This window comes from Notothenia coriiceps, unplaced genomic scaffold (assembly GCF_000735185.1).
Source record: "Notothenia coriiceps isolate Sejong01 unplaced genomic scaffold, NC01 NC01_scaffold00037244, whole genome shotgun sequence".
Lineage (NCBI taxonomy): Eukaryota > Metazoa > Chordata > Actinopteri > Perciformes > Nototheniidae > Notothenia > Notothenia coriiceps.
Window position 1 is genome coordinate 25,929,056 of NW_011369945.1, and position 10,472 is coordinate 25,939,527.

General features: G+C 39.2%; 1 protein-coding gene and 1 long non-coding RNA gene across 3 annotated transcripts in view; both read left to right on the forward strand.

Annotated features, from left to right (window-relative positions):
* The window catches only part of gstcd (glutathione S-transferase, C-terminal domain containing), a 63,185-nt gene that overhangs the window by 15,090 nt on the left and 37,623 nt on the right, over positions 1-10,472 (forward strand). The window lies entirely within an intron of this gene.
* On the forward strand, positions 9,372-10,031 carry LOC104965100 (uncharacterized). Its single transcript, XR_800517.1, has 3 exons — positions 9,372-9,755; positions 9,837-9,899; positions 10,001-10,031. It is a non-coding gene; the product is annotated as an uncharacterized lncRNA (long non-coding RNA).

Genomic DNA, 10,472 nt, shown 5'->3' on the forward strand with positions numbered 1-10,472 from the left:
GGTTTTTGTTTCGGCTTTGCACTGTCAAATGAATCGATGGCTTTTTACTCAAGTCTTTCAATCCATAGAGCGGTGTTTACAAATTTGAGCCGTTTTTAAATCCATACCCATGATGAAGGGTAAAAGAGGCTTCATTTTTCACAGCCAATATTTATGCCTTAACACTTTCAAATGCCCTTAAAGCTGAAAGTCAGCACTTTAACATTGTGGAAGTTGTTTAATTTAAAATCCATTATTCTGGTATAAAGCCAAGACTATGAAAAAAAATCTCAGTGTCTTGAAACTTTATGACTTTACAGCGAGTTTCTTTCACATTGTTCATATATATTTCGACAAAACACATGAAAGATACTCCCACTTTATGCAGTGTTAGCCTTATTCTAAAGCTAACTCCATTATAATTGACCCAACTAATTGGCCTGCAGTACACAGTGACACTCAGGTATGCACAATGTATGAGGAACAAAGAGACCTCTGTGTATCGGAGCTGTTTACATTTTTCCCTTCTTGTGTGGAGAGCTGCTCTGCTAATTGTGATGAGGGCCGTCTGCAGACACGTAAACAGCCGTGTGAATACAGGGCTCTTTGTATAGAGCAGCGTCTTGTCTGCAGCGCTTCACTTAATAGAGGGAGGAGGGGGAGGTATAACGTGGGTTAGAATGATGGAGTGTGTGACAGTGGGAGATTGAGATAGGGGTGAGAGAGCCTGAAGAGAGACAAGGGGTTATCAGGAGAAGAGAGGTGAACGAGACAATCGGGCATACAAATGGGAGGGCCGCTGCTGTGGACTCTGCATAGTTGTCGTACCTTAGACATGCTGCTGTTTGGTCCTCCAGGTTGTTTTGGTACAAGGAGACGAGATGAGTTTCCATGTTTTTGATTCGGGTTACAAGAGTATGACAGGAGTTGGACTGCTGGAGTGAGAACTGGCTCCATTTGTCTCGTGTGCTGTATCTGCAGGACACATTTAATTGAGACTCACAAACTTGGCTCCTGTGATTTAAAAAAAATATATTTTTTCTCTGCAGTTGTAGAAGAAAAAGTTGAGAATTTGACAGTAAATTGGTGTTATTTGTAGATATCTAATCTTGTGGTTCTCCAATATGGGTTTTTCTCTGGTAGATGTGGATATTTACAGAGAGAAATTAACATATGATGTCCATTTTGTTTTATTTTTTACATGTGACTTGTTGAAAGATGCAACATCTCCCAAGTGCTAATGTTAGCTTGTACAGTTGTAAAGTGTCAATAGGTTTTTACAGCACCCTTAGGCAAAATGAAAAGGTGTTTGACTCTCTGATGTTTCAGCTGAGCTGGAGACTTCTACTTCTTCTCAGACTTCTTCCTGCGTCATCATCTTTTAAGTAATTTAACTCCCAATAGAAATGCTAGCCACACAAGAAGTCTTTGGCCCACACTTCTCCGCGCTTTGCTTATTTCCCCCGCTGTGTGCAGGTCTAATGTTAAGCTTACTTATTGCTTCGGGATTTACATAACCTGTCTGTAAGATGCATCAAAGGTGGAACTTCAAATATATGTTTGATTACCGTAATTTTCGGACTATAAGGCGCACCTGAATATAAGCCGCAGCAGCGGCATACCACTCTCGGTTCCACTTTTACTTTTGCGCGCTACCTGTCTCACTCTTTTCCGGCCTCCAGCTTTTCCTGCTGGAACCCGCCGCTTAAAGGTGGGGGTCCGCGGACCGGCCATAGAGCCCATAGAGTTAAAGGTGTTGGCCGTTAGCTGTAAAAATCCATAGATTAGCCGCACCGTTATATAAGCCGCAGCGTCGAAAAATAGGGAAAAAGGCGCGGCTTATAGTCCGAAAATTACGGTATTTCTCTTTTTATTTCTCTGACTTTGATTTAAAGATGTTCAATGTGCTCTTATACTTTAACGTATTTATCTTTCCAACCCCCTGTTAAATCAGGTTGGCTTTCTGTAACGTCAGTGATTTGCCCTCAGGCATATTATTTCACTCTTATTGATCTTAGATGAAGATAATTAGCTGGATTTGGTTTCTAGTCAAGATTTATGATTTTCCCTTTACGTTTTCCTAATTTTCTTAGACTATTTAACGAGTGCCCTTAGGATACAGTTCAGTCTCTCTCTGCTGTACTTTACTCCAGTCCATTATCATTAACTTCAAATACTGTAATATTGCAATGGTTTCATAACGGTAACTCACTGGGAATTGTTTCTTTAAGAGTATAATGACATGGCATCGTTCACATTTCAATACTGTCTGATGATCCGGTTCACCTGGTTGATTACAATCAGTGCAAGGTGTTTGTAGAAATGATCATCTTTAGAAGTTATTCTCAGAGCAGTTTCAACAAGAGACCCCTAGGCTAACCGTGTACATATGTTTTTATTTAAATATATTATTCTGGACTCTAGGAGGAGTTCCACTTATGGTCATTTTCAGGTTCATTTTTGTATGTTGTTCCTTAAAGGTAGGGTAGGTAATTCACTTCAGAAACAGCGATGAATAAATTAAATGCTTTGACAATAAATATATTTCAAATATTTCATCTTTGGAAGCCGTGGCGCTGTAAAAAGCACGACCAATTATCTGCCTCGGCCCGCGGCCGCGGCAGATAATTGGATGGCCTACCTGCCTGTCAGCCTTCCATCTCGTGCACAAACGTATCTTGTGCCCTCATTGGTCATGTTCGTGTGTGTTGGAGGAGAGGCTCTGTAATAGGGCTGAACGATATATCGTGTCATGGCGATAACCGCGATATGCGCATGCGCGATATTCACATCGCAGGGACGTGCGATTTTATAAATTTTTGATAAAAAAAAATTTCATTTTTTTTTTTTAGGACGTGCGATATTAAGTACCGTAAGTACATTAACTCAAACACGTCATGTTACAATTATTTTGCTGCTTGCTACAAAAGGAAAACTCACGCGGCTCTCATGTCAGGGGTACTTGAGTGAGTGACATGCAGGCTCTGCATGCACAGCAAACCACCGATCACAATCATTCTTGATCAGATCACAGCAGGCCCCGCCCCGCTAGTTTGCAGACCATCAAAACACCGGTAAAAAATGAACGAGGCAGAGGAGGACAATACCGGCGAGAATGAAGATTTACTTCCAAAAAGAAAAGCAACATCTGCCATCTGGAACTATTTTGGATACAAAAAGGTTCTTCTCTTCTTCATTCACAGGTGAACCCCCTTATTTGAGGGTAAGCAACCTGCATTATCATGACATGTTAGATCATGACTTAAGGTATGATGAGTCAACCAGTTAAGATCCAGACGTCCGTGACTAAAATCCTTCATCCGGTTAAATATAGTTAAAAAAACGCAATATATATCGCAGGGGGAAAAAATCTCGCAACGTCATTTTTTATCAATATCGTGCAGCCCTACTCTGTGAGGAAGTCTGAAGGAAGGGGCAGATTTGTTTTGGTTGTGTACTTTTAAATTCTAGTGCGCTCGAGCTGGTTTCTCCATTCTTACCTACCCTACCTTTAACTGTGACATGCTTTAATGTTCAAGTGTGTGGGAGAGAAACTCTCTCTGGAGGGAACTTTTATTTACATGCACAAAAACCTATTAAACCATAGAGCATAGGGAAAAACTCAAACAATTGTAAGGCCTCTGTAAAATTCACATTCTGCGACAGTCTGCTGGCCATAATCCCTAAATTGAAAACCACTGGCCTTGTCAGATTTGAAAACCGCTCTAATCAATATCTTTGTTTTAACAATGGATCAAATGATAATGTGACCTGCAGCTTCCCCTCAGCTCTGTGGAGCTTTTTAGCTGATGGAAATACTGGAGAGTTTAGTGGCTCAAGAGCCAGATGATTCCCTCAGAGGAGTTGGTGGTTGGACATTAAAATGAAGTTTAAAGAAGAGGGAATATAGGAATTATTATTTGCCAGGTAGCCAGCAAACATGACCTTAAATGAATTCTAATGTTGTTTTGTCTCTGCTGGGCTATTGTTGGCCGACATGTTCATCCTTTTATCTGTATTCCAACCCTCACCTGAACTTTCATAAGTGATGATTGATGATTAATGATTAGATTTGATTGTATCTCTTTTAAATCCAAGGTGAACCTCTCTTACAATAGAACACAGTCATTAATTACAATGGATTTATCTTCTTACTGAGCGGAAGCATTCATAATTCAATAGCAAATCTTACATGGTGTCGTTTTAATTCCCATTCCAGGAAAAAGTAGATATGTTGATTGAAATGTTTTCATTGAACTCATCTGAACACAAATTAATTTCCCTGTTTTACCCGTGGAGCTTATGCCCAACACTTCACTAATCCAACTGAAATGGAGTGTATTGGGCTGTTTTTTCCCTGTCCAGCTGTCAGGCTGAGTGGATCTCTGCTGAGAGAAACACAGCGGGCTTAGTCACAGATCGCTTTAACGGCTGGCCTGCATATTACCACATCAGCTTAGTGAAGAGATAATGTTGACTGATTCTCTCCATTTCCCTTCTCTGTGTTCTTCAATTGTATTAGTGTTTTTGGGGGTTTGTGAGTTCAAAACAAGTGACGAGGGCAAAGTCGAGGCAACATCATTTAAATTAAAAAGCCTGTCTGCCTGTCAGATCCTTGTCAAAGGGTGCTTGCCATCCTTAGGCTTCTATCAGACAAATGTCAAGGTTAATCGAGATGGAAGATTAGTGGTTGGATTTTTTTGCCTCAGACACAAATCCTACCAACCTGAGTTGATGAGAGGCTGACTCTAAATCTAACTTACTGATCTTGTCACCTTTCAAAAATCTAATTCTCCCACTCTAAATGTAATGAGTACAATATTCTACCTCAGTGTTTTGTAGAATGTTTGTTCTGGGAAGTTTCAATGGAATATTAGAAAGAATTGCAACATTTCTTAAAGCGCAAATGTACCAGACAAACTTTGAACGCCTTTCACACCTCATGTCCCTGAGACAGGACAGCATTTCTACCATTCTGCAATAAAAACCCTCTCTGAGGTTGTACTCACGCTGAATACTAATGTCCACGTTGTAACATGCTTACAGTGACAATGCTAATATAACATATTAAGCAGTATGATGTTACCATACTCATCTATTCTTAGTGTAGTTAGCTTGCTGACGGTAATGTATTAGCATTGGACACAAAGAAGAGCTGAAACTGATGGTATTAATATGACTTTTGTAGGGATTTGACCTAGGGCTGCTCGATTATGGCAAAAATCATAATTTCGATTATTTGGGTCAATAATTGATATCACGATTATTAAAAAATGATTATCCATTTACTTTGAAAACATCAATTTATTGGAGAAAGAAAATGTGAACCGTATGTTTTTAACAGTTGATTACCCTGAACTTTAAATATAATTCAACAGAAAAAAAAAAATGTATTATTAAAAAAAAGAAAAAATCGTTTTATTTCGATTACGTTGTTTTCGTAATCGTTGGAAGCCAAAATCGTAATTGCGATTAAAATACGATTAATTGAGCAGCCCTAATTTGACCATAATGACAAAGTATTGGGCAAATAAAATACAAAAATCACCTCCTGGCTGCCCTAGATTAAAGGGGCCCTGTTTTCAGCTTCATATTGTATGTGTTCCTGTACTGTAGGGTGACCAGGGCCCCTTTTTAAAAGTAGGAGGCTCATTAGCGGTTCTTACAATTTATTCCATGGGGGACAAGAGCGTCAGCACCATATTCCATCTCAATTGATTCCTTAGAAGACATTTCTCTACAAAACCACACATTTTCAAAAAAGGCAAGCAATCAGTCATTCGTTTTTATTTTGTACAAACCATGAGTGTGGTCACAAAATGTGCGTCTATCAATCTAGTAGTGTTTAAACATTTTACTGAATAAATCCAGACTTTGACCTGCCGGTTCAAACGTGAGAAGAGCATTAATGTCAGTAGGCTACATAACCTGAGGACACTCACTATTGATACAATAGTTTTTGCCATTCCTGCACAAATGGTGGAGATATGTATGTCTCTGGTGGACCGCCATTGCCTGAAGCCACACAGCTCTCATGGCTAGAAGCTATACAGGCAAAGTATGCAGATGTTCTGCTTGCCTCTACGGAGAGGTGCGTGTTTACCAGTTCTGCATGCGTAATGTGCAATTAAAGGTAAATTGCCTGTTATTAAAACTAGAGATCAGAGAGGTTTTTTTTGAGAGCTTATGTTAATACTAGCTCATGGATGTGATTTGATGAAAATGTTGTTATGGACCATTAGCGTGTGTTTCTGTTTGTACTGTGTGCTGCTGCTCAGCTATCACCTCGTTCCCTTGGGCTTACAGATCCAAACCGGCTGTGGCTCCCAAATCACTCCTCTCATTCTCGATTAATTGAACTCATTAGAACCTTCAAATTGGAGATTTAAAGATATGCAGTAAACATGGGACCAAGCACAACAGGCTACTAGCTTTGTTACTCCCAATTAGAGGGATAATTGGCACTTTATTTCTACAATTCAAGTTCAAACACACCCAGGCTCCCTGGAGGAGCACCACAGAGTTTCACTGTTTGCACTGATGTTTGAGTTGTGCCCATTTGAATGCAGAGCCATTGGCTGCCTTCATGATGAGCTTCCTGCAAATGTCATACCATGAATATTCATTTGTCTCCTCAGTTTTGTTTTGCTCAATAATCTCTGGTGAGGCATTGCAGTGAGGGTATGGAGGAGGAAGACCATTTGCCTAACCATTGCCAGCTTTTACTGGGTTTTGGATTGCATAGCGTTTCTAAATCTGTTTCAATACACTCATAATTAATTACTCATTAGTGTTTTCAGCCCAGAGAAGACTGTAAACTGAATCTTTTCTAAGCAAGACTTTCCTTTGGTGCAGTTTTACACGATTTGTCTATTAAAATCTTGTCCTTCTGTGATGTAGAGATGACATTTGAAGGCAGATTGAATGTATGTTATCTTTTAGTTGCTGATACTTTAAGACATTTGTGTTCATAGAGGTATTACAAAAGTTTTGTTTTTTCTCAGACTGGATTTCTTCAGGATACACGTAGTATCGCCAGTGATGAAAAGAAACTAAGTATTTAATTAATTATCAATACTTAAGTAGTGTTCTTCTTACGTAACATTTTGAGGTAGTTTACCTCACTATTTCTTTTTTTTCTACAAGGCATAATGCAGTATTTATTTAGCAGATTCAGACTGAAGAAACTAAAAATAATCAATAATTACTTGTGTTATTATAGGATCAGATAATAAGTAATTCAAATTCACCAGCTGCTACATTGATGAACAGATTATTGCATCAATAATTATAATATAATGTTCTCTGAAATGCACCATAGCACATTGCAGTGTACTTTTTTTTGGGTATTTTAAAGGAGACATATTATGGGAAACTCACTTTTTTGGTGGTTGTGCACATGTATGGGAACCTGGAGTGCTTACCGACCCTCAAACTGTGAAAATGCAGTTTGTCGTGGGCGTCGTGGATCAGAATATGTGGGATTCAATAGGCCGTTCAGGCTCCTTTTCTGTGCCAGGTGCAGGTTCAGGTACACTCAGATTGAGAAAAACAGTATCTATAAAATGTATACTTTTCTTTAACATTAGAGCATGTTAACTTGTAGAAAACAAATATACAAAAATAAACCTTAAAGGTCCCCTATTATACTGTTTTTCATCATTATATTAAAGGTCTCAGATATATACAGAACATGTCTCTGAAGTGTTTGGCTCCAAATACCAAACAGATCATTGCAGCATTACCCATAATCCCCTCTGTTTCAGCCCTGTTTCAAAAGTGCTGATTTTCTGTCTGTGACTTTAGATGAAAATAAGGAGCCCCTCCCCACGCCCCTCTGAGAGATATTTGGTTACAAAGAACACAATGGTGCTCTAGGAGGAGATTCAGGTGATAAGGGGGGGGGTTACCTTGGTTGGTGATTGGCTAATGGTTACACAAGCCAAAAAATCGTTATGACATCATAAGAAGAAAGAAGAAGAAATCGTTTATTAGTCCCCGAGGGGAAAATGGGTTAGAGAGGCATTTAAAAAGATAAGACAATACATCACTAACAACAACATAGACACAGATAAAAAACAAACAGACATAAGAAAACCAGATATCGGCAGACATGACAATGGGCCTAGGCCCTCATTTGCGAAATAGGGGGGACAGGGCCAGACCAGCTGGGTAAACAGTGCGTCCTAACCATCATTTATTCAGGAGTTTGATGGCTTGTGGGACGAAAGACAGCTTAGATCTGTTCTTTTTGAAATAAGGGGCACGATATCTCCGCCCGGATGGCAACAGTTCAAAGTAAGAGGCAAGAGGGTGCCTCAGGTCACTCACAATATTGTGTGCCAATTTTAAAACTCTGTCCTTATATTAGACCCTCCAGAAAAACGCGATTCTGCGATCGCAGAATTTACCGCATAATCAGCAAAATGGCGCAGATTTTTAAAAGGCCGCATATTTATCAAAAGGCCGCATAATCCCCGCATTTTTCCACACAAAGTTGAGAGAAAAAAAAAGTTAACTCGTCTTGACGTGACGTCATCAGCTCGCGCATCACAGAATGTAAACAACACTGTATAGAGTGAACGTGTGGAGCTCACACGAATGAAAGAAAGTTACTCGTAACCACAAAAAGTACATTCGCGGTCATGAAAAAAGGAAGAGGCTGTAAAACACGCAAACTTATGTAACACCGGAATAACAGGTTAAAGTGTGTGGAGTAATTCGTGACCAAGCGTACTATCCGCAAGCCACAAGAGGTACTACCGAAAGTCAGACCATACGAAAGGTTTTATGGTAAAGAGAAAATTGGAAAAAAAAGAAGAAAGAAAATATGGTAGAAGGGTAGAAGGTAGAAGGGGGAGTAAAAATCANCTTATTTAAGTAAAAGCAGAGTTCGAGTTAAGCACCCATAAGGAGGGGTCTGAGCTCCCACGGACGCAGTGAAATCATACATCTGTGGGGGTCGCTACCAACAACCATTATTTTAATCACAAATAATGCATGTGTCAATGTAATAAGTATTATTTACGTTAACGAGGTAAATAGGCTAAAAGAAAAACATGTTTTCCAAAGGAACTACGCATCTCTTGAATGACAACATGCCAGCACTGCACCTCCAAGGTGTGCAATACATTATTGCGCAATCTATGCCTGTGAGCGTGCTGCGCGAGCCGAGATGATGTGTGTGTGTGTAGTTGAACCTTTTCAGATTTAAGTTTGTAGCAAGTAGAGAGCTGCTGCTGCTGTGTGTGTGTGTGTGTGTGTGTGTGTGTGTGTGTGTGTGTGTGTGTGTGTGTGTGTGTGTGTGTGTGTGTGTGTGTGTGTGTCAGTGTTTTACTGTGATACAGTATATGGTGTTAATCCTACAGCTGTGTTAATGTGTATGTTTATATACTGTTTAATCTGCAGCATTGCATCATACTCCTGAGATCATCATATATAGCGTTTCCCTACACATTTGTATAGCTTTGAAAAAAGATCTTGTTTTTCCCAGTCACTTCAGTTGATCTAAATCTTCTGGAGATGATTCTTTACTGGAGAGGGATAAACATTTTGAATCTTAAATCTGACTAAAGCTTTCACATAACTGTAGTGCAGTAGAAAAGTACAATATATCCTTAAGATGTGTTGGAGTAGAAGTGATATAAAACTGAATTACTAAAGTAAAACAATCTCAAATGTGTCAAACATGAAATACCTAATCCCAGTTTTTGTCTTTAGCACTGCATGCCTATGAGCCGTTGTACAAAAAGGTGACACATTCCCCCAAAGTCCAGGTGAGTGAGCCGTTGAATATCAGAGAATAATGCTGAGGCCCTGAATAACTCACATTGAATACATAATGCATTTGATCTCAGGGCTTAGCGAAGAAGCTGGGCCTCATCAGTCCTGTGATACTGCAGAGCATGTTCATCTTTAAGGTAACACTTTACATCAATATGAATGAAATGTGTTGTTGTGTTTACATCATGCTGTGTGTGTAGTTAAAGATATCAATATATGTTCCTTCTCTCTCCCGCAGCAACCAGGGATTGGTGGAGAAGGTAAGCTGATTTCGTTTTCTAAATGTTAAAATAGTTTTTCTTTACCACTGTTTTCCATAGATATTTAAAGATATTGTAATATTGTATCTCTTGCAGGATCTGCTGTAATATCAATACATTGTCTGTTAACAATTTAAACTGAGATGTGCTTTATAAATAAACGTACCTTGCCTTGTCTTCAAAATAAAATCCGAGATGAGTTAAAAGAGAGGCGAAGTCCCTCCCTTTCCGGGGGACCTCCATGGGACCTTATTTCGGAAAAATTATGTATTGAAGTCAATGGGGAGAGAAAGATTATCTTTCGATCCCGTTTGAATTGTGCCACGAATTACACATATGATGTTTGTCAATTTAAAAGATCATTTTACAAGTCAAAAAAATAAAAATGTGTCGGTAAAACTGTGAAGTCACACTTTGTTTGTGTGAAACCGCTCAATGAACTACATCTCC